The 24632-nt window shown below is 39.3% G+C and overlaps 1 protein-coding gene across 2 annotated transcripts in view; it reads right to left on the bottom strand.

The window, feature by feature from the left end:
• The window catches only part of FTSJ1 (FtsJ RNA 2'-O-methyltransferase 1), a 1029035-nt gene that overhangs the window by 466340 nt on the left and 538063 nt on the right, over positions 1 to 24632 (bottom strand). The window lies entirely within an intron of this gene.

Below are 24632 nucleotides of genomic sequence, written 5' to 3'. Positions count from 1 at the left end.
ACAAGAGAACTTGCCTTTGACTTTAATATTAACAGTGTTTACTTTGAATTTAGTAATCCCAGTATATAAATAACTACAAAAACTGCAGTTAAAACATCTAAACGTTTCTATTTTACTATATTTGACTTAATATAGGCTCAGCTTAGACTGAAATTTTTTTTTAAATTTTCCCTTTTTTATTAACAAATACAGGCTTTTCCCCCAATAACCTTTTTAATTTCAGGAAAACTACTTCAAATTTTTCAAATGCTCAAAATAATGTCTTTTACAGCCTGTTCATCTACCACTAGCTAATTGCATAGAAGTACCAAGTGTATTACTAATACTCTCCTTTCTAGAATTAATGCCTTCTTTTTTCCTTACTTCTGCTACTTCACTAAACTTTTCTTTCACTAGTTTTTCTGGGTAAACTCTGTTGATAAATTTTATCATCCAGGTATCTTAGGTACAATTCACTATCATGAAAGGCTGAATGACCAAAAAGAAAACATCAAACTTAACTGAATGACATGCTTTTAGAACAGCGCATTTCCTTACAGGACTTTAAATATTTAAAATTGTTAACCCTGTTATTCCTTCCATCTTTGTTCTACCTAAGCTACACAAGGATGTAGGGGACCCCCCCATGCGTATGACTGTCGATGTCCATAATTCAATTACATCTACGTTTGCAAAATTTCTGACATGAACTTAAAAGGCTTTTTAAAAAATGAGCACCATCTTTGTATCGACTCATGGCATTTTCTTGGCGAGTGTAGTAAACTTAAGTTTGATGCTTCCTTTGTATTTTTGACTATTGATGTTAAAGATTTGTTTTCAGCTATCCCCCACGATGTGGTCCTGTCTTGGTTCTATGATTATCTGAATAGAAAAGGTGTTCTCCAAGATGTTAATTTCTATGTGGAGATGATGGAGCTTGTTCTGACCAACAATTTCATCTATTTTGATGACCAGTTATTCTTGCAACAAAGGGGTGTCGCAATGGGTGTGGCCTGTGGACCCCTATATGTGAACATCATTATGTGTGAGTGGGAACGTAGGTGTCTTTTTTTGTCATTCAGCCTTTCAAGATTGTGAATTGTACCCAAGATACCTGGATGATTTATTATTTGGAAGGGGGGTATGAACAATGTCTAGACATTTTTGGACTACATTAATAGTACCACAGAATTCTTGAAATACACCTATGTGACAAGCGAGGTCTCCATTTCCTTTTTAGATTTTATGTTGACTAAGGATATGGCAAACAATAGATGTGTCTTCTATTTTTAGGAAACCTACATATTCAAACTCATTTCTACAGTATAGCAGCTCTCACCCCCAGAAAAAAAGCAATTGTTAAGGATCAATTTGAGAGCTGCTAGGATGGTTTCATTATTTGAAGACTTTATTTCCAAGTGTGATCTGTTAGAAAGTATGTTTATTAAGAGGGAATATCCTGTGGAGTTTGTCCAAGAAATTAAAATGGAAGTTGTAAATAAGAGAAGGTCATTATTGCAGGTTACTGCCCACTGATAAATACCAGAGAATTGTTTTGACATCAATGGGTATCATATTAAAATCAAGGGCAAATTTAATTGTAATAGGGTGGGGGTTGTCTATGGGGCATTAAGTCAATATTGTCATGCATTTTATATAGGTAAGATGGAATGTGATTGAAAAAATGTATATATGAACATAACTGAAATTAAATGCAAAAAAAACAATGAATGCCCTATTTAGGCATATTTCTAAATACCATGAACACCAGTTCAAATTTATTGTAATTGAGCAAGTAAACAAACACCTTACAGGTGGTCCTTGGTAGTTGTGGTTAAAGAGAAGGGAACTGTATTGGATTTGCGCTTAAAAGCAGTGGGTTGGCCAGGATTAAATGCGTTGGCATCCATTGGATGCATTTTGAAGTTAAAAGCATTATGTAGATAATGCGTGTTTTTTTAAGAAAAATTTTATATGTACATTGGTAGAACTTGGCTTTACTTTGTAGGTTAACATGTTACCTATTTGTACTCTTGTTGTTGTCATCTGAAGTAGTCTTACATTGTTTAAGACGAAAGCGCTTAGAGTTAAATAAATTGGATTTGTGTCCTGTTGCCAGAGTTGCTTCTTTTCATGGTTCAAAGCATTTGTGGTGTTTTATTCCATAACTTAAATACATATTATTCTGAACTTCCTTTTTATAAATCTTAGTTTGCAACCTACCTGCCATTTTCTACACTACTACATCTAAAAAAAAATTCAAACTTCGAAAACTTTTCTCAAGTGTCAAACTTAAATACACAGACGCACTGTTAATCTAAGAATACATTTAAGTAAATTGATTTCACCCCTCCAAATTAAAAAAGATGTCATCAGTAAAGTGTTTATAAACAACATTTTCACAATAATTGCTTGAAAAAATATGGACCTTCTCCCAACCATTCATGAAAAAAATGGTGCAACTAGGGGCCATTACAGCACCCATCACCACATCGTCACTCCACTGGTCTGCTGATAATAACTGGACTTGAACTACAAAAAAATTACAACTCAATATAATGTCCAACATCTCCATAATCACATCTACCTTGTCAAGAGAAATAAGCTTAGAATCAATAAGTGCAGACTAATAACTATGAAAATTTATTTGACAACTGTTAAAAAGAAAGAAAACATATGCAATGTGCAATGCATGAATATGACAAATGTTAATATTTTTTTTCTTTTCTATTAATGTGCATGTGTGCTTATATCTTAAGTGATAATTTAATAAAGATGTTAAAAAAAACTGGTCAGTCTTAGAAAATCCGCAAAACAGTATGCTCAAAAGAAGGAATACTAAAATTAAATTTAGCACAAGCAAACAGATACATCATGTAATGAAACAGCAGTAATAACACAAAATGAAAAATCACATAATGGATATCTATCACTTTGCAAACTGCCTGGATTACACTGACTTATACTGATCACAAAATGCTGCGATTATGTAGGCTGCTCTCCCCTTTTCAATTAGCATTAGAATAACTACTCCAAAATGGAGAAGAGATCAGCCATTGCTGGGGTCATCCAAAGCGCTGGATGTCAGGATGGATGTGAAAATCTCTATTTGTGGCTACCTCCCATTTATCAAGAACAATACTGCAGCAGTGAACCTTATGATGAAAAGCAAACATTTCTGCGGAAGACAAACCACCCTCACCCTCCACTCAGGGGCCTTGTCTCTGGATACCCAGATTTCTTATAATTAGCTGCTAAGCATCTGGATATCAGAGCAAGAACGGAGTCACCACAGCAGGGGCCATGGTTGTTGAATGTGTCATTCAGGTAAGTATGCTTTGCTGCACATTTTGGACAACACACAAGTGAAAGACATTCTGCCTGAAGTATTAGCCTTGTCATTCTTTTTAGTTTCCTTTATCTTTATTTGTTTCCCCACTCATGACTCAATCTCCTTCTTTTGGTATCTGCCAATCACATTGTATAATGAATTAAATTTTTAGTGTTTTTTCTACCATAAACAAATTAACTTTAGTGGGAAACTCAGTAGGTGCGTGAGCAGACTCACCATAAAGTACAGTTATGTTAAGATCTTATCACAACTGAGACAGTCACAAACGTTTTTGTTTTAGCAGTGGTAACATTTGGGATTTCTGTCTTCTCATGAGGCTCTGACATACTCTGGTACAGTCTTGCCATGCATAGCGTAACAGATGCAGGCAGCCAACCATTTACAAGAGGTCTGTTTAGCGACAGGCCTGCCATCCTTACCTTTTGCAAAGAATATAACCAATTGTTCTGGTTTCCTTTCTGATTTAGCTCTTTCAATGTAAAATGTCAGTTGCCTGTGCACATGTAGGAAACTTGCATCATTTTGTGGGTAGGATAGAATACAGGGATATTAATGACCTGACATGATTTAGCAGAGATTTCTATCAACACTTTGGGCATGAAAAGTGGGAATGGTGCACAGTGGTACTCTATTCTTATGAATAATGAGAAAGGGTTGCTTTGCACATGAAGTCCCATAGTTCTGGTTGCTGGTTCAAATGGAGGTAAAATGTTCTTTTCTAACACACTGCTGAGTTCTAATGGTGGACAGATGACTTTCTTAGGAGGCCTCAGATACCAGTAAAGCAGTTCTATAAGGGAGTCTTGTAACAGGGAATAAGGGGGAATCCCAAAGTGGGCAGGCTTACACTGCCAACAAATATACTTTTGTTGAGGTGGAAGATGATCCTCATTTGTAAAGGTCTGACAGGTTTTTGAGGAACAAAGACTTTCAACTCTGGTTAACAGCAAGCTGAGTCTTTTCCATGTTATTATTTTCTTGTATTTGGTTACGCAGCCTCAAGACAGAAAGCACATCCCTAGAAAAAACATCTGCCTAAATGACATGAGAGCTAAATCATCCAAACTGTCAGCCTTATTCACTTGTGGGGGCATGTCTGTTGTACTCAAATTGCTCTGCCAAAATGTTTTCATATGAAATTATATATGATGCCCTGAGGATTGCACCTGACTTCTGAGCCAACTACCAAGACTCCATGGCTAGTCTAGACAAGATGCAAGAGTCACCTCAACACAGCTTTTTATGTAACAAATCACCATTGTGCTGTCTGTGACAATATGCAATATCCCTGGCTGCCAGGTCTGTTTGAATGCTTTTATGGCTAAAATTACTGCCATCATCACTTTGATACTCATGCATTTGTTTTTCTCTGCATATTGTCACAGAACCCTTGAATCAACAGTTTCCGAGTGGTCCTCCTACACTATATTTGAGGAGTCTCTGTGACTGCCCACATGTCCAGGCCTACCCCAAATGGGATTCTCTGGCCAGCATTCATTTGTTGTACCCACCATGAGAGTTTGCTCTTGAAATAAAGCATGGCATGGGGGGCTATGAAGGTGCTCTACAGGGAATGATCGCATAAACTACTTCTTGGGTACTTCTGCAGCTTTCTCATGTGAAGCCTTGCAAGGGGGAACCTTCAGGATTAAGGATGACATGTAGACCAATGTCCCAAGTTTTCTGGCAGTCATCTGATCCTGCTATGCTATGGAGGTGAAATAAGAGGTAAGGAAAACCACCTTTTCTGACAGAAGAAATGTCCACTGGTTTAAAGTGGCCAGAGAGGTTCCCAGGAATCAGACCTGTCTAGCGGATATTAGCTGTGACTTGGGCAGGGTCAAAGGGAGCCCTAGGCCCATGGAAATAACAGGTAAGCTGCAGAACTGTCTGAATCACCTTTAATGCTGTGGCCAACAGACAGTCATCTTGGTAGGGGTATATGTGGATGCCCTTGGTTATGCACAAAGCAGTTACTGAAGCCATTCATTTTAATCAAAAGGCAAGGACATAAATTGATAACGAACATTCTCTACTTTGAACCTCAGGTACTGCCTTCTCTGTTCTGGCTACATGTATGTGGCTGTAGGTATCTTTCTAGTCCATGGTGCCATGAAAGCTTAAAGAAAGGGAAAAGCACAAGGGCCTACAATGTTAGCATTCTGAACTCTGGCACTTGCAGAAACTTGGTTAACCTTGATAAGCCTAAGAGTGAACTCCAAAAGTCACATTTTGGCTAGAAACCGTTTTGAGCAAAACCCAGAGCATTCTTTCTGCTCTGAAATGATCTCCATAGCAATGTCTGACAGCCCATCCAATACTACAGATATGACTAAATGTTTTGGTACTTGGGGAATATCTGAAAACATTTGTCCTTTTATAAATTGGAGCCTATATTACTGTGCCAAGATTAAGAGTCAAATTTCTTGAGTGATTTTCTTCCAATCTTTTACAAACAATTCTATACAACACTCTATTTTGTTTAGGTGGGAAGGGAAAGAGGAGGTGAGATTGTGAAGGGTGAAGGTTGGGGAGGGATTCGAGGGGTAGAATTGAGTTTTGCTCAGCCATAGCCTTTTCTTCTGGGATCTCATGCTGAAGGCTGCCAGGGTTCCTCTTTTAGTTAGCTTGCCATTTTCTCCTAAACTTGTCCCCTTTGGCTGCTTACCCTTGCCATGCCACCGGTGGAGGGGCCAACTCTTAGCAGGGTAGTTTTGAATGTATTCAGCAGGGAAGTGAGGCACTTGCTTCACAGGCTGCACAGTATTTCCCTTTTTTCTTAAACACTTATTTAAGCAGGGGGTCCAAATAGCAGCTCATTTTCTACTGCGGCATTCAGAAGCTGTACTTTCATGTGATATGGCAAGGACTGGCTCGTCTGTCAGGCATTTCTGTTTACTCACCCGACGTGATGCAGCCACTGCCTCATAGCCACACTTGACAGAGTGCTTGCTAACCTGGGAGGTATGGTTGCATAACTCCAGCACTTACTTTCTCAGACATTTATCCTCTATCTCATTAGCCATGTTCTTTAGTTTGGACAGGAGAGTCCCCGATCATTTACATATGGATTTGACAACTCACAGCACTGAAAGACCACAGTAGCCGAGCTGTAGACCTTCTTCCCAAACTGATCTAGTGCTTTACTTCCCTGTTGCTGGGAAAAGGCTTCTTAGTTTGAGCCCTACTGGGCACACCCTGCTAGAATTCAAAGACATCATAACTGAAGCAACAATTGTGTTCTTGAACAGATACATACAGGAATAAACAGCCCTATAAAATCAGTCTGGCTTCCCAGGAGCAGGGGTGGGAATCAGACTTCAAAACTGCACTGGTGAATGCATCTTCAAAGGGTTCAATTATAGAACAGATAAAGGTTTTGGATGTGGTAAATCCAGATGGTCTCTATACTCTTCTGGGCATCTGAGTGGCAGTTATACTCCTAGTTGCAGAAATGTATTTTATTTCATATTTGTTTACCAGAAAAGTCTGACTGGGCCAGAGGCCCCTTTTCACAGGAGGCCCAGGGAAAAAAGCTCCATACTGTTAAACTAAAGTAGAAACTATATTTATTGCTTGTCACTGTACCTTTAAATATTTCATTTCCCTCAGCAAAGAATACCAAGAACTCTCAAGATGAATTGCTTGCACATGCAGACGGACTGTCTCCATGTAATTTATTGGTCTATTTAAGACCAAACTAAAACTCTATCTTCGGTCAACACATACCTGCTATTGACCTAATCTCTGGACTTACACTGTTCCCAGACTCAGGGTCTCAAATATATCTACTGAATCATTCATGAATATATTGTAATCACAAACTTTATCTTGATTTGATTTATATAAAACTAAAACTTTACCTGTATTATTTAATATATAGTTGTTTTTTTTTCTGACTTGTTTGTATTGTCTTGTCTGGAGCTTTTCTCCCAAATGGACATGTATCCAGTCGGATCCTCCCGGTTAACAAATGTAAAATAAATAAATAAATAAAATAAATAAAAAAGTAGTCAACAATGAGAAAAAAAAAACACAGCTAAAAACTTGCACACGTGTAAAGGACTCTGTGTAAATTTCACCCACAAGATGATACACAGGATTCCCCTGGCTAACTGCTTTCAGCTGCAGACCTCTTTCTCTCACTGAGAGCATTTGCTATAGAAAAAAAAGCTAATATCTGCTGGTGTAAGAAGCTTATTTTTCATAGCTTTCATCATTTTAATCTTACTTTTCGAGCCTACTTGCTTACAGTAATAACCCTTGTTAACAGATTAAGCCAATGACATTAATCTAGGCATGCACCCTTGTAAAAGTAAGGGAAATTATCAACTTAGTTCTACATATAATATAGTTAGAACATGTTTACACATCACTCCCCCACCCCCAGTAGCCCAAGATCACAGCATTATAGTAACCAGCTGAATTTCTTTTCTCGTTATACTGTAAAGCCTATATTTTATACAACTAAAAAGGTACTTGTTTATTTTAGTACTGTTAATACATACAACAGTCACTGAAAATACTCCCCTTACATTTAAAATACTCCAGATTGCACATTATACAAAATTATTTTATTATATAAATTACATTATATATTGCAAAATGTTTTATACAAATATGAATACAAATAAATTGTTTTACTTACAGTTGCTTCTTTTTCCCCCTTTAGTGTCCCTCTAAAGGGAAGGGCATAATGTGGAGTTTATATGCTTTACAGTCCCCCCACAATTAACACAGTCCCCCCACAATTAACACAGAGTCCAGTCCTTTTCCCAGACTCATTTGCAAAGCCATATTTCATAAATGTAATTGATGCTTTATCTCACATTTATTCACTAATTTCAGTGTTGGTCTACTTCCTGATCATCTCCATTTCCTAGCACTAGATTCTGTTTCAAGTCCAATGTTCTCCTCATAGGTTCATAGAGAAGTACTTGGCTAACTACCCTTGTGAGCCACCTCAAGCCCAGCCAAATACCCCATGTGAGAATCAAGTCCTGCACCTTTGTGCTATTGATTATTTTAGTCAATCTCTGTGCTTTTTCCTCTCTTTCATTTTTCTTTGGAACATTTTAAAAGGTTTCTATAGCAAAGTATTTCTACAAACTTTATCAGAAGAATGAGAAGTACAGTCTTCTGTTTGCTGGATCACCTTTTGTTACATAAACTTTTTTTTTTTATTTCTCGTTAGCCTGTTCTGCATCAAAAGCTGCCTTCCTCTAGGAAAAATAATCTGAAGATAGCTGCATACAGCTGCTTGAATCTCGTACCCGCCTCTCAACATTTCCTGACTGCATTTCTTGGTACTGAGTTTTAAGCAATGGATTTGGCACTGTCTGTATTAGACCTTCCTGAAAGATTTTCTCAACTTATGGAAGATTCAGTGAGTGCTCCCAGTTTGCAGTCATCTGCGAACTTGGTTAGCCAAAGTCCTTTGACATTGGTTTGACATCCATGAAATAGATGCCAAATAGGAGTGGGCCCAGCACAGAGCACTGGGGGACTCCACTGGTGACCAGCCTCCTAATCATCTGTGCTAACTTGTCAGACCTAGTGTATATCTCTCTCTCTTTTTATATATATATATATATATATATATATATATATATATATATATATAAAATACTGTTACCTTAACAATGTAGCTTTACTTATAGACAAGGAAATACCATGTAATTCACAACAATTTTGTGTATGCCAATAGGTGATAACTCTGGTTCAAATATTATTTGGACCAGTAGCCTAGGTTTGCCAGCTTGTGGTATCAGTATGTGTTATAAATGTATTGTGCAGAGCATTTTTAATCTAGAAGTATGACTCAAATGTTTGAAATTTGACAACTTATTACTTGTACAAGTGGATAGTTGGTTTACCTAGCACAGTGCATTAAGTCATGGGGAAAAACCCTAGACCTTTCAAATTCTGGGCAGCTGAATATTTGAGCAATAAATACAGCTAATGAAATACTAATGATTTATGCAAACTGGATAGTTAATGGGGGTGCTTTTTAGCACAAGATTACATGAGGATACATAATACGCATATACATAAGTCAGTGGATATTTAATGATATTATGATTATAGTGTTTTAATAATCTGATGCTAGTTAAACTGTTCCTTTGGAATCAAATGCACGCAAATGTGTTTCTTGCTTGCCCTATATTCATACATGTATTTATTACTATCAATTTATATTATAGTGAATTGGGCAGTGCATATAGTTAATTTTTGAGGGAAGACGATTTTTCATTCTAAACATGATTTGGAGCATATAATTTTGAGTGACTGTTTTTCTTGTTCATGTAAATACTGCTATGTAGTATACAAGCATAAATGTGTTTCTGTACTGATGTTTAAATGCGCTAAGAACAGCATTTGGTGAAACCAGTTTGCTTGTATCTTAAGGTGAAGTTTACATTAAAGACATTTTTCACATCTCTCTCTCTGCTGGAATAGTAGGAAGTAGAGAAGACTTGCTCCATGCTGACCTGGTATAGAAAAAGCTGGAGGCCCTCATGCAATGTGTAGTCAGAACAGCAATCCACTAGTCTGGGGAGTCCTCACCTCTCAACAAGTAATTGAAAGGAACGTCACTATAAAGAATTAGTAGGGTAAGAGGATGCCAAAAAAAGGTGTGACGGAGAGCAGTAGGGCAGTCCTTTTGCTACTCAGAACTCATAAACCCAAGAATGCAGTAAATACTGAGGTGACTTCCAGGTGGCCCGGCTTAACAAATGTGTGGACTGCCAGCCACTGCCTGACTCATTTTTAAGTGAATGTGTTAGTAACTTCCAGCATGGTTGTCTTATTGCTTTGCAGAGACCATCATCACCAAAACCACTGGCTATGAAGTCCACTGGCTCTTAAGATGTGGGGATTTGTGAATTACTTGTGCTCTTTTCTGAAATTCCATGCAGCAAAACTGGTGACTGTATGCCGCTCCCTTTCTACAGAAAGGTTACCATACAAGCAGTGTAAGCCTACCATGTTTTAGGCCTTATAGGCCACACTAACTCCAGTACCTGGAGTCCTAAACCACAGCAGGGTCTTGCCATGTGAGATTTTAAGAAATTGGCTGAGCTTTTCAGGATGTAGTGAACCTCTCAGCAGGTATCCAACAGTCCTCTACATTAGGCAATCAACCCATGATAAGGAAAAGGGGGTATTCTCCTCCTAGTAAGTGTCTTCCTCGGAAGAGGATGAAATATAGCATAAGCTTCCTAAAAGGCCTCTCTTCTTGGATACAGCTTAGATAAGGGAAGTTTTATAAAGGTCATCTCCAAAAGACATCAGATTTTGGGAAACCCTCAGTGTCTTAAAAACGCACTTCAAATGGGACTCCAAGGAGATTTGAAGAGAATATAGCAGTAAGTGAATCTGCTGGGCCTTGCAGCGCCAAGTGCGCAATTCTCAGTATGAGGCCTTCACAGATGCCTTTTTGCTGAATTGTTGGAACCAGTTTCACAGTACCAGCCTTCCAAGAAACCTGGAGGATTTTACCAAGTCCAGTAGACTTCCAGTACCTATAAAAAAGTCTGATATCAGATATGGCTATGATCTACCTTGATGTTACAACAGATTAAGTTTGAACCAGGCCCTAGCACCCTCTTTGGTGATAGGAACAGTGGGCTACTAGGTACGTTTGGGGAAAAATATGCAAATCTGCTTCACTTTCAGAGCTACTAATTGCCACATCCTTATTGTTAATACCAGGGAGAGATCCAGAAGCAGCAGGCAAATTAATTTCAGAGATCAAAGAGTGCACCCTGAAGATTCAGATTTCAAGCCTGGGCCCTACTAAACATAATGGTTTGGTTGGGGGGAGGTTGGCATAATGGTTAAGGTGTTTACCTTACAAACATAAGGTGCAGGGTTTGATTCTCACATGGGGTAATTGGCTAGGCTGAAAATGGCCCACAAGGGCAGTTAGCCTAGTACTAATCTATGAACCTATAAGACAAGCAAATATGTTAAGAAATGTCAGCACAATGCTGTAAATGCAGCATCAAGATTAGCAACAACTGGAATCTGTCATTAGGAGATGAGCTTGGTTGACAATTCAGCTACTACTATATGACTAGTTACTGTACCCTTAGAGAGGAACTTTCTGTTTAGACCTTCTTAGGAAGTTTTCAAAAAGATGGAAGAAAATGGAATGTTAATAGATATCTATCAAATTTTTATCCGTCCATTCCTAGACACAGAAGAACTTATCTATCCAAACAGCCTTTCTTCCAACATCTGACCAGAGGTCAGTAAAATAAAGTTTTTTTTTTTTTTTTTTTTTTTTTTAAACAGGGCAGGTCAGAGGGACTTTCTGGAAACTGTTCCAAGGAATCTGAGTATTCATGACTCTGCTGGGTATCCCCTCACTCCTTCCCTTCCCCCTCCCCCAGGGAGTTTAACTGACTCTTCAAGGAAATTTAGGTTACCGCAAACAAATGAATCTTCGACAAAGTTTGTTCAAATTTAAGGCCTTTCTTTCCTGAGGATGCCTTCTCTCCCGTCAGAGCAGGTGGGGTTGGCCTTTAGTTGGCCTTTCCTCTTCTTGAACACCTCCTAGCTCAAGCAGTCATTGAAATAGTTCCCTTGGGTGATGAAGAAGAGTGGCTTTGACTCTTCTGGGTCCCTAAAAATGACAAACCATGGAGGCCACCACAAAGGACCATTCAAATTTATAGTAGTATTAAAAGTTCCAAAGTTCAAAATGCTTACCTTGTAGCCCCTCCTCCCCTGGTTGATGCCTTTTGTGATCATGGTCATGCATGTTCTCACATTCCTGCATGAAAGTACACAGGCGATTCCTCAAGTTCAGACTGGGGAATTTCCAGTTTGTGTGTTACTGCCTGTTGGGCTGTTCACCACTCAAAGGGTGTTCACAAAATGCTTGCCCCATTTCAAAGGGCATATTTATTTACCTATACCTAGGCACCTGTCTACTGAAAGAATAGTCCAAGTGGAAACTGTATGGAAGGCTTCAGTTCACTCTCAGACAGTCCAGAACTTTGGGCTCTAACTGAATCTCACTGAATCCAGTTTAATAGCCAGCATATATAAGGCCTTTGTGGAAGCTGCCCTGAACACCGTCTTAACCTGTGCTTTCCTCACCACCTGAAGGTGCGACTTTCCTAGATCATCTTTTTTTTCCCCCCTTTAGCAGTCTGAGGATGACAATGACAGCAAGGGAGATTCTCAGATCTTTACAGAATCTCTCAGTGGTGTCTCAAAAATTAATTTGAACATTTCTACTCCCTAGAGAAGGTCCACCAGTCCTGCTATAAGTTTGTAAGAAATTTACTTGGTGGGCTAATGAATCTTAAAACATGCAATACCAGTTTAGCCTCCTATTAACTAAAAAGGATACTGCATCATATAATGCTTGAGGGAGATGCACCTGCAGCCTCAAAGTGCAAGGTCAGTAGACCCCTCCCCCAATATGGGAAGTAGCATGTCAATATCAGAGAGATGTCAGCAGTAATCCTGGATCCAAAAGCCTTCATACTGTTTTGGGTACCAGGTGTCCTTCTATTAATAGGCAATGCAAAGTCATGTGGTACTTAAATGTGGGGGGGGGGCAACTCTTACCCCTCTGTAGACTAGCTGTGTAAGTCTGGGAGTTAGCCTTGCTAACACGTACAAGTTTCACAAAGTCACACATGATGGCCTTCCATATCATTGTTGCAGTATTCATAACCTGAGGGATCGCCTGCCAAGGTTGGCCCAATGTCCAGTATACCACGCCTTTGGCAGTTATGGGTGCCATACATCACACATACACCTCACCCCATGCAGGGTATGGGGGTGACATACAGATGCACACACTCAGAACTTCTTTGCCAGCAGTCCAAACACCATCCTTGAAGGCTGGTCTGAACGCCTTTCTGCTATGCTGATTACTAAGCAGTGTTTCAGATAAGTGCACTGTCAAGGTTTTGTCTCATCTTTCTTTCTTTTTAGTGTTGTTGGGTTCATGTCATCCAGAAAGGGAAAATTTCAGTGTGGGAGGCAAATTCTCAATAAAGACTGTCACGACGACAGCCTTTTTATTTGGGTTCTTTCTATGACCATAGTCTGCATTCCATCTGCCAGGATTTCATCTCTAAGACCCTACATAGTCATCTATCCTCTATCCATTTACCTTGAAAACCAATGTCTTAAGCTGTTGGCTGAAGGTGCTATGGTGGAATCTTCCCACCCCGAGGGCCAGCTGTGCGCCAAGAAAAAGGTCAAACATATTAGATAAAATAGTATAAAACCAGGGTTAAATGATTATTTGATTTTAATAGAAGAAAGTGATAGGAATTGATGTGTGATACATGTTATTTATTTATTTATGTAATCATATTTAAGTAAAGTATGTATATTTGAACAATATTATAGTGAGTTTTAACTTCATTTTTGTACAAAGGAAGTGGTTTTATTGTGTTTATGGAATGTTATGTGCAATACTGAATCATGATAGTAGAGGGAGATGTTTCATTATGTTTTAAACATATTAGTAAGCACAAGCACTTTTTTTTTAATTGTTGTATAAGAATTTATGTAATTAAATCAATCTACATATTTATGTATTGTATTTATATGTATTTATATGTTTATAGGTTTTAAACTCATTTAGACATTTTAAATGTTATTTTAATATTAATGAGGCTTGTTGGTTCATAGGTTCATTTTGAATGTCTTTGAGGGATTTACATTGGTTGGAGGGTTGGTAATTTAATATATATAGATTAATTAAATGGTAGTATATTGTCTGATGAAGTGCTTTCAGTTGTTTATTACTCAAACATATTAGACCTGATTCAGCAGCTGTCCACCTTCCTCAGATGTCTCTCTAAAGGCTAGTGAAAGCCTAGAGGATCACCTGGTGGCTGCTTTGGATTCCTTTGCTGTGAACCTGTTGGAGGCTGGCCATGGATTCGACTTCTTGAATGTCCTCTGAGGCTTTATAACCTTCTGCTCCTGATGTTGAAGGGGAACCTCTGCCAATTATTCATGAAGGACAGAGAGGAATTATGCAGGGCTTAGTTAGGGATGAGATCCCTACTAAGCTTAATGAATGTCTCCAGGGTCTGACCCCCCCCCCCCGAGGGTGTTTTGTGCAGGCATCCTACAGAAAAAAAAAAAAAAAAAACAGAAAATGAAGGCTATTTCTCCTGAAGTTAAGGATTCCCAACTTGAATGGCAGGATTTTACTAGAGGATTATCTAATGCTTTAATGGCTTTAAAGCTTCTTCAAGGGGTGTCCGTGTCTGCTGCTCCCTGGTCTTCCACTCCTCTTAAAAAGATCCAGGGAACTAGATTCTTCACATAAGGATCTGGATTCTGGGGAACAGTCTCTGGTTTACTCTTCTCAAATTCCTTTCCCCGTGGACTATGGTTCAGAGGAAGAGGATCTTATTAGTCCAGATTCCCCTATGGCGAAACTCTGTTTTGGTGATACTGTTGCCTGCATGATGGAGTTTAAGTGGCATTTGTTTTCAAGTCTCCAACATTCAGAAAAGGTATTATGAGCTCCTCCAGATGGAGTCTCTAAGCCATCAGGTGTTCCCCTTGTTTTGGCTGCCCTCCTTGGATACCTTTTCAGCAGTTTTTGTAGCCCCTGATGCTCAACCCTTTGCACCCAAGAAGCCAGATTGGTTTCACAAGGTGACTGATGAATGTAAATTCCTTTATAAATGCCCTTCTACTGATCCTTTTGCAGTGTCTGTTCTGACAAGTCCTCCAAGCTGTTGCACTCTACCAAGTCGCTCCCAGTAGTAGGGCTATGGACGGGATGGTTAAGTAGGTTTAGACTGCTGCTTCTTTTATCCTTTCAGGGCATCAACCATCAGACTCGCATGTATGTTTTGACCCTTCTTTCTCAGTTTTCCAAAGTGGTTTCTGACCTTTCTGACTCTGAGGGAAGGCTCCTGTCCTTTCCCTGTTAGACTGTACATCTCAGGTTGCTCTACACACTATCAAATTCTGCTATGATACATCTGATGCCTCCTCCTGGGCTGCTCCTTTGGTTCTGTTATGAAGAATTACTCTTGGCTTTGTCTTTAGGCTCTGCCTGATGACATTAAGGCTAAGCTGTTGGATTCTCATCTGGATAAAAAAAATCTTTTTGGTGCTGCTACTGCTGAAGTTTTCAAGTTTAAGGATAAGGGTAAAACGTTGCAGGAGCTGAGACATATTTTTGTTATATGTATTCCTGAAATTTAGAAGAATTATCCTTCCAAATCTACTTTTGTTAATAGACCTTCTCGCCATCCACCCAAGAGGAAAAAGGGTTCTAAATGTGTACCTCCTCTGCTAAGTCTACTCAAATCCCTACCACCCTTTTCAGGATAAGCCAGGTTGCATTTGACAACTCATTTCCCCTTTCTCTCAGCCACAGCCAGATTCTCTTATCCCTTCATCTTTTCCTGTCTCCTCCAAATGGTTAAAGATCACAACAGATCACAACAGAATCTTGGTTTCTGTCCATTGTGTGTCAGGGATATTTCACAGTTTGGAAATCCCTTCTTCCCTTTTTGGACATCCTTAACCTCCTTGGGAACAATTTCCTCTTTTCCCAGAGGTGGCTCCATTCTTTTTTGGCCCAGGAGTCTATTCAAGCTGGGCCTGTTTTATTGTTTTATTATTTTAATTAATTGTTTTAATTTATTTTAACCCAATGATTTTATTGTTTAATTAACTGATTGCTTAAGTGTCTTAGCTATTGAGAGAATATATAAATTGTGTTTTTGTGATTTGTTATTTGGGATCTGATGAAGCGTAGTTCACTACGTGAAAATGCTTATCCATTTTTCATACCGCTATCGTTTTTTCAAGACTAATTAAAAAATCTGGAAGCCTCAGCCATGGTGGTCGTTTTGGTTTTGATTTCTTGGATTGCTGTTTTTACCATACAGACCTTTGGACCACATTGGTATTTGTTTGTTCTATATTTCACAGTTTGGAAATCCCTTCCTCCCTTTTTGGGCATCCTTAAACCTCCTTGGGAACAATTTTCTCTTTTCCCAGAGGTGCTCCATTCTTTTTTGATCCAAGAGTATATTCAAGCTGTGCCTTCTGCCCAAGGTATGGAGGAGTTTTTTATTTTAGAAAGTTTTTGGTTCCCAGAAAGGAGGTTACTTGGAGACCAACTGTGGATCTTTCCCAGCTCAACACCTTTCTGAAGATTCCCTCCATTTGAATGCACGCCCCCAGCCTTTCTGGTCTCTCTGGACCTCAAAGATGTCTACCGTCATCTCTCTATCCATCTACTTTTCAGTTTTTTTTTCTGTTTTTTCTGTTTCTTCCTTGCATTTTCGGTTCTTTGCTTTTCCTTTTGCCATCTCTACTGCCAAAAGGTATTGAACAAATGCCTTGCTCCTGTCTTGCCTTCTGCAGGATGAGAGGAGTTCAGATATTCCCCTATCTGGACGATATCCTCATTCAAGCTTTGTCAACTGATGCTCTGCTTCGGGATCTCCAGTTTACTGTTTCTCTGTTAGAGTCTGGGGTTCACCATAAACTTCCAGAAATCAGTTCTGATGCCTTTTCAGGATCATATTTTCCTTGGTTGCAGGCTTTAAACTATCTCCATGCTGGCATCACTGCCTGCCCCCCAAGACACTGTCTCTCACTGCCTTTTTCCAGTCCATTCTTTCTCTGACATCAGTCATGGCCCAAGAGTTTGAGGGTCCTCCAGTTCATGGCTTCTACTATTCCTGTGCTCCCTCTGGCCAGACTCCACAAGAGAAAGCTTCAGTGATACCTCAAAGTCAGTGTGGCTCTTACATTGCCTCCCCCTTGAATTCTTGATACCTTTCCTTCCCTGTCTCAAGATTGAGCTTCAGTGGTGGATTCATCAGCTTTCTCTCAACTTGTGGCTTCCTTTCCAAGCTCTAGCCATGATTCAAGAGCTCTTTACAGAAAAATTAGGGATGGGGGCCTCCTTAGACTCTGTCATGGTTCAGGGTCTCTGGCATGTGCATCAGAAGTCAGACTACATCAACATAAAGAAGATGAGGACTCTTCTTCTAGCAGTCAGGGGTGTCCAACCTTTTGGCTTGCTGGGGCCGCACTGAGTGAACAGAAATAGTCTTGGGGCCACATATAAAATATATCATATAGTTAACTCTTTTGTTGCTCCGGAAGACCACAGTCAACCTCCTGGCTGTACCGTAGGTGCATTTGAACAATGAATAAATGTAATAAATGCCTAATATTTGCCTTAAAATTCTAATTCTAATTCCCTAGTCTAACAGTTAACTCTAACATCTTAGTTTATATATATATATATATATATATATATATATATATATATATATATTTTTTTTTTTTTACACAAATAAACAGATATTCACTACAGCACTAGCATTTCTCACTGGGAAAACCATTCTAGCAGTCCAACTACGTAAAATGTCAACATCAGCAGTCCTACAATACTATAATCCACAAAAATAACCCAACAAATTTGCAATAAAGTAAAGAATTCACATTACTGACTTAATAAAACAATTCTGAATAAGCTACAGGAGAGTCTCACCCAAACAAATATGGCCTCAAACTAAATGCCAAAAAATGCATCATCATCCCCTTTGAGGAGAGTGATGTCCGCACAAATTATCACATTAATAACAATGTTGTAAGCATGCAATAAGTCGTATGGTACTTGGGCACCCAGGTTGATAGAAACCTGACTTTTAACCACTGCGTTGTCTCCGTTGTAAGGAAAGCTTTTTACATGGCCCACTTCATTAGTAAGGGTATCTCATTCAGGGACAAGGATGTCATAACATCCCTGTATTCTTCCTTTACAAGAGCCATTATTGAGAGCAATGCCCCTTTTGGCATGTGCCTCAGCAAAAACACCCTGCCAAAAGAAAGACTACAACCATTTCTGACAAAAAAGGTCAAAGGACTAAGTTCACTTAGTTATCCAAACAGACTAAAAAGCTTCTTGCTTTCCTCTGTCTCACTGGCCCCTATAAATTTCATCATTGGCTTGCTTTCCAGGCTAAGAAAGATCCTGCCTTAAGAGACGTCCTCTACCTCAGAAACACTGGTTATACTTAAAACGCTCACTACAAAGACTACAGCCTTCACTGCAACATAAACAAGCCACTTTTTATGGACAGGTTCTTGACACAAAAACCTTCAACTTCTGTAAAAAGCTCCTCTCATTATCAAACAATGTAGTTCAGCAACACGATGGCTGGATGGATAGCCATAAATGTAGTCCTTGGGTAAGTAACATAGCCTTCATCAAACCAGATGGAAAATCCACATACTAACCTTTCCCAGCTGGATGGCTAAGATCTAATATTGGTTACTCAAGTCTAGTTGCCCAAGAAGAGGGGCATGTTTAACTAAGAATTCCATTTGCAAAATTATATTCAGTATACATATTAAATCTCTCGCTCACACACACACACACACACACACACACACACACACACACACACACACACACACACACAAAGCCCCTACTTGTAAAATAGGCAACCTCAGTAATCACATGACACTCACTCACTGAATTAAATTGTCTGGAAGTCAAAATATCTGAAAATAAAATCATAATAGAGATGGATTCATCCATGTAATTTCCAACCACCAAAAGGACCATCAATAAATCAACGAACAACTGCTCGGCAAAAAGTAAATCAATAAGAACACCATAAACTATAATGCTACATACTGGTGTAAACATATAACTTGTGTCAATCCCCAGGTTAATCCATACCAAAAGATTTTTCAGAGCTTCAGCTATGTACAAACAGCTTTCTCCTAAAAACTTCTCATTGATATTTGCCTTGCTGTAATTATAACTGTAAAAAAAAATGTTTTTAAGTTTATTCTGTACCTCAGTGATTCTCACTGTTACGATTCTCTGCCATATTGTATGAGTACTACATCCATAATTTGCTGTCTCTCTCTCTCTCTCACATGTATTGTATTATATTGTTTTGTGTTATTTTTGGAGCTTTTCTCCCCTGGCCTCTGCTGAAAATAGACCTGTGTCCAGTCGGACTTTCCCGGTAAACAAATGTAAAATAAAATAAATAAAAATAAACTTCCCTCCAATATAAAGCCATTTGACATTCCGACATTTTAATTTGTGCAGAAGTTACTCACAGACTGACGTTTACTGAGCTGTAATGCTGACCTTAGCTTTTGAAAAAAACAAATTCCCAGGCTTTGTCAATAGCTCAAAGTGTAGAGAGGATCATTTATTTATTAAATATTTATTTATTTTTGGAAAACATCTTTAAAACTGTTAAATTGATTACCCACCCAGAAACAGAAAAGTTATTGTGATTATGTAAACCACAAACTACTGCAAGAAATCAAAGTCACATTAGCACTCTATGCTTATGTCCGAACAGATGAATCATATCCGTCAATTCCAAAAGAAGTAAAGTAGCTTAATAAGAAGGTTATTTGCAAGGTTACATGGCAGTTTATATTGGAAATAAGCAGAGATATTAAAAAGGCTCTGTTTTTCATAATTATGCCGAAAAGTCTTCCAACGTAAATACAACTTCTGACTTAGTATGGAACCATACCTCTCAACCTTAGAGCAAGAAATCTGGACAAGGCGAAAAATAAAAGTGGGACACAGACCCAAAAATAGTTATGCATCACAGACACCATTGAAACAACTGTAGCTGCAAACATTATACATCACTTATAATCTTTCTATCCCATCATTGTCAGTTAAACATTATGTGGCTCATTCAGTCCTGCCTTCTTTTGCATCAAAGAAAACCATGCTTTGGGATGTACCTTACCCAACACCTGCAGCAATTAGAAAGACCCCAAAAGTACCTCACCAGGAGGATCAAGTGACTCAAACAGATGCCATATGCTGCTCGGTTAAAAAAACTCCAGCTCTACTCAGTTGCATATCGCCTACTTCGAGGCGATCTATGCCTGACGTATAATGCTATGTCCAACCCAGAATTAATGGACATGCTCCACCTCAGTAAATCTAAATCCCTTAGAGCCACGCGCTTGAGGGACTTGAACCTCAGCACAGAAATAAATAGAACATGCTGGAGGGACAGATTCATAACCCAGAGGCTCCCTTCGCTCTGGAATAGAATTCCAATTCATGTTAGGCACAGCACCTCACTGACTCTCTTCAAGAAGAATCTTGATGAGTGGATTGGGGATCGTAGGTTTGTCCCGGGGATTACTTCCGTGTCACTATTAGACAGAGGCACAGTAAACTAAACTTTAAAAAGGGCACAGTATACTCAAATCAAGGGGTGGCGTAAGCCAAACACAATCGGGTTAGGCTTATAAATGCCCCAGGGCAGATAGCCTAGTATGAACCTATGAACCTATGAAATGACAAATGCATTAAAATAATAAATAAAACACATTGCATCCACATCCTGCAACTTTCTACCTGCAAGCAACCACAGAGCTTTCACTGAAACTAGGGTTGCTTGTTTCCCCAGAATGACAGCTCTCCCTAATTAAGTCAAATGGTATACAATCCACCAGTATCTGGACTACCTGAAATAAATTAAATTATGGCCTGTAAACTTAAAGTACACTTTGTTTAATTAAACTATATTTCTAAGTCCACTTATTGTATTTTTTCAGTAACATATAATATCCATTTCCAGGTCACTTTACAATACATTGGCAGTGGTAGACTTGGCATCCTTCAGAACCCCACAGGCCCACGCTAATACATTGTCCATTAAATGTAAATATCCATCCACTGTAAATGGCAAGAAGCTATGTCTTAAAAAATCTACTTCTGGCATGCGTACCCAAGTATTAGGTTTTGAAACAAAGAAACATATTCTCCACAGCCTGTAAGTCTCTGCCTTTAATAATCATCTACTGTTGCAGCACTCCCAACACATAAGCACACACATACACACTAAAATCCCCAACATTTAAAAAATGACATTGTGCCCACTTGATTTGCCAGTATTGATGATCAGCCAAAGCTATGCTTACTGTTGTCCAATTTACCACTACTTAGAGCCCACCAATGAAAAAACAGTACTAGGTGCTTTTTTGTTTTTCTGAAAAAACAATACAACTTTATATGCTACAGTCCCACATAGTCAGTCCACTACTGACCCATTAACCCTAGGCTGCTGTCTCATTCTTACTCCCTCGAACTGCATTACCTTGGATGACTACTTTTATTTCCTAAGCAAAAGACACAAATTGGAAGATGAGGCAAAAATCCAGACATTCTTTGAAAATCCATTCAGTTAAGAGATATGTGTTAATGTTCAATACAACACTCTCCCTGTCAGGAAATCCGCAATTTAATGAAAGTGTACTCTTAATGTATGATGTATTTGTGAGCTAACTTGTTTGTGTTCAGTAGGTAGACTGATCATTGTTAGCCTCTTTGTGCATGCATATCTCTCTGTCATGCACACATATACACACACACACACACACACACACACACACACTCTTCTTCTACTTTCACGCACACAATTCTGCTTTCATGCATGCACTCACTCCGTACTTACCTATTAACACAGGTAATTGCTGTCCCTTTCAAAGGCAACAGTGGCAAATCCATACATGAGTCCCTCTTCAGCGAGAACACACACACACACACACACACACACACACACACACACACACACACACACACACACACACACACACACACACACACACACACACACACACACACTGCTCGGTGCAAAATAATGGTATAAACACACGGACCCTTTTTTGGCTCAAAAACAAAACTAGAAGGGTGCTTTGGCACATGCGCACACTGACATTAGCATTACAGGTCACGGGAGTGAAAAACACAAAACAAAAAAAGTGTTTTGGGGCATGCGTACATCGATGTTGCAGTTAGAGGTTGAGGGCCGCATGGAAGAGCTCTGAGGACCGCATGCGGCCCGTGGGCTGCAGGTTGTACAAGTCTAGCTCTTCAGACTTTTCATTCTTTCATCCTGGACCCCTCAAAATTTTTAGACACCACAGTGATGTATGTTAACAAGCAAGGGGGTAAAAGGTCCTATCTTCTGCAGACCACACCTTCAGGTCTGGGATATAGCTGTCAAGTGTCAAATGACATTTTAGGAAGTTTTCATTTCCCTCTGAACACAATCTACTGGCATACTCTGAGTGAGTCCAGCACACATGCTGAGGAATGGATGCTTCTCAGAGATGTGGTCCTGGACATTGTCCATCAATGAGGTTATTCCTCGGTAGATCTTTTTGTCTTCCCTCTGAACAGCCAACTTCCTCTAATCTGTTTCAGAGTCCCAGGTTCTGTGGCTTGGAAGGTGGATGCCCATTGGAAGGCAATGTTTCTGTATGCCCTCCTTCCCCTTCCTGTGTTACCTCGAGTCCTGCACAAGATCAGGCAAGAGTCTCCCAAAATCTTGCCAGTGACCGATGGCATTTTGGACCAGACAGCATTGGTTCACCCTTCTTTCACATTTGGCCAGGGGCAATCACCACAAGTTACCTCACCTGGTGGATCTTCTCACACAAGACAAGGGGATTTTTATCCATTCTCATTTATCCAGTTTTCAACTGATACTGTGCGTGATAGGGTTTTTATCTCTTTTAGGCACCTCTTTTGAGGAGTTGCTTGGGTCCTGCAAAAGGTCAGAAATTCACTACCAGGAAATCGTATCTGTCCAAATGGAAGTGATTTTCTGTCTGGTGGCTCTCTCTCACCATCAGGATCCCTCAACTGTAGAGGTTCCTCTGTTTTCTGTGTGATCTGCTGCATGCTGGGTTAGCATATTCTTTAGTGAAAGCTTACCTGTCAGCAGTTTCTGCTCGTCTGCTCTTGACTCATACTCTGGCTTGTAGATTTGAGGTCAAGCAATTTCTTAAGGAGTCCTTCATATCAGGCCTCCAGGAAGCCAATTCCTCCTTCCTAGGACATCTATTTTGTACTTGAAAAATTGACTTTGGCTCCTTTTGAGCATGCATCTTCAGCTTCCTTCCAACATTATACTTGGAAGATTGTCATTATGGTCCTCACATCAGCTAAGAGAATGTCTGAATTTCAGGCACACTTGGCTGTTCCTCCTTTCTTTTATTTTCACACAGACAGGGTCTCTCTTTGTAGTAATCCTTCTTTTATACCCAAGCTTATCAATGACTTGTCCCTTAAGTCTACGCATCTTTCCTTTTTTCTTCTCCTCAGTCAGCCTGTGAGAAGGTTCTTCACACCTTGTACTTGCATAGACAGTTCAGATATTATTTGGATAAAATTAAAGTTATTTAGAAATCTGAGCAGCTTTTTGTTTCCTTTCATCCCAAGTCTGTGGATTTGGCTATTTCTAAGTAAACCATCTCCTCCTGGATTTCTAAGGCCATTTCTTTGTTATTCCTTTCATGGTAAATGTCTTTCATCTTTCAGTAAAGGCTCATTCTACCAAGGCGGTTGCCTCCTCTGCTTTTTTCAAGAGCCTGGACCAATTCCATCCTTGAGGTTGCTACTTGGTCCTCTGTTCATACTTTTACTAAGCATTACAAGTTGGATTTTATTTCCAGGGCCACAGCTGGCTTAACTAGGGTTATCCTGCATGGGTTTTCTGGCGAGCTTTTCCACGCAGTCCTCCTCCCAGGCTTCCCCTTGAGCTGTTATACTATCCCCCTTAGGGGACGAATATTGCAACAGTGATATGCAAGGACATAGTACAGTTGTGCAAAATCTTACCATAACAGTGGATGTCCTTCTCTTCACTGTTGCAATATTCACTCCCTCCATCCTGTTACCTCCGTTCTAGCCGGTTCCTTCTCATACTCCTGGCTCTTCTCCTTTTGAATGTAAATGTTTTCCTTGTCCCAAGGGCCATTCTGTTCCTCCAGGGGCTTTTCCAAGTGTATGCATCTGTGTCACCTTTATGCCCTACGCCTTGCGGGGGGGGGGGGTGTATACATGTGATTTAGAGCACCTACAAGTACTAAAGGCTTTGGTATACTGACCAAACATTGGGCTGTCCTTGGCACAAGATCTCTTAGGTTATGAATACTGCAATAGTGAAGAGAAGAATATTTATTTTATTTTTATTTTATTTTACATTTGTTGACCGGGCTAGTCTAGCTGGAGATATTTCCATTTTCAGTAGAGGCCCGAGGAGAAAAGCTCCGCAGAAGTACACATTAATACATATGTAAAAATCAATCATACATAGCAAGAAAACAATTAGTACATAGGTTAGTAATAGTTAAAAACAGCAAAATTCTTAAAACTCATTTCTAAAAAGAATATCTACTATGGTAAGATTTTATACAACTGTAGTTTCTCACACCTTAACAGCACAGCAGATGCCAACAACGCAACACTGACCAGCTG

The sequence above is a fragment of the Protopterus annectens genome, chromosome 8.part0 (genome assembly GCF_019279795.1).
Source record: "Protopterus annectens isolate FY-2018-M chromosome 8.part0, PAN1.0, whole genome shotgun sequence".
NCBI lineage: Eukaryota > Metazoa > Chordata > Ceratodontiformes > Protopteridae > Protopterus > Protopterus annectens.
The sequence above is the reverse complement of the archived record's forward strand: the minus strand, read 5'-3'. Positions and strand labels throughout refer to the sequence as shown.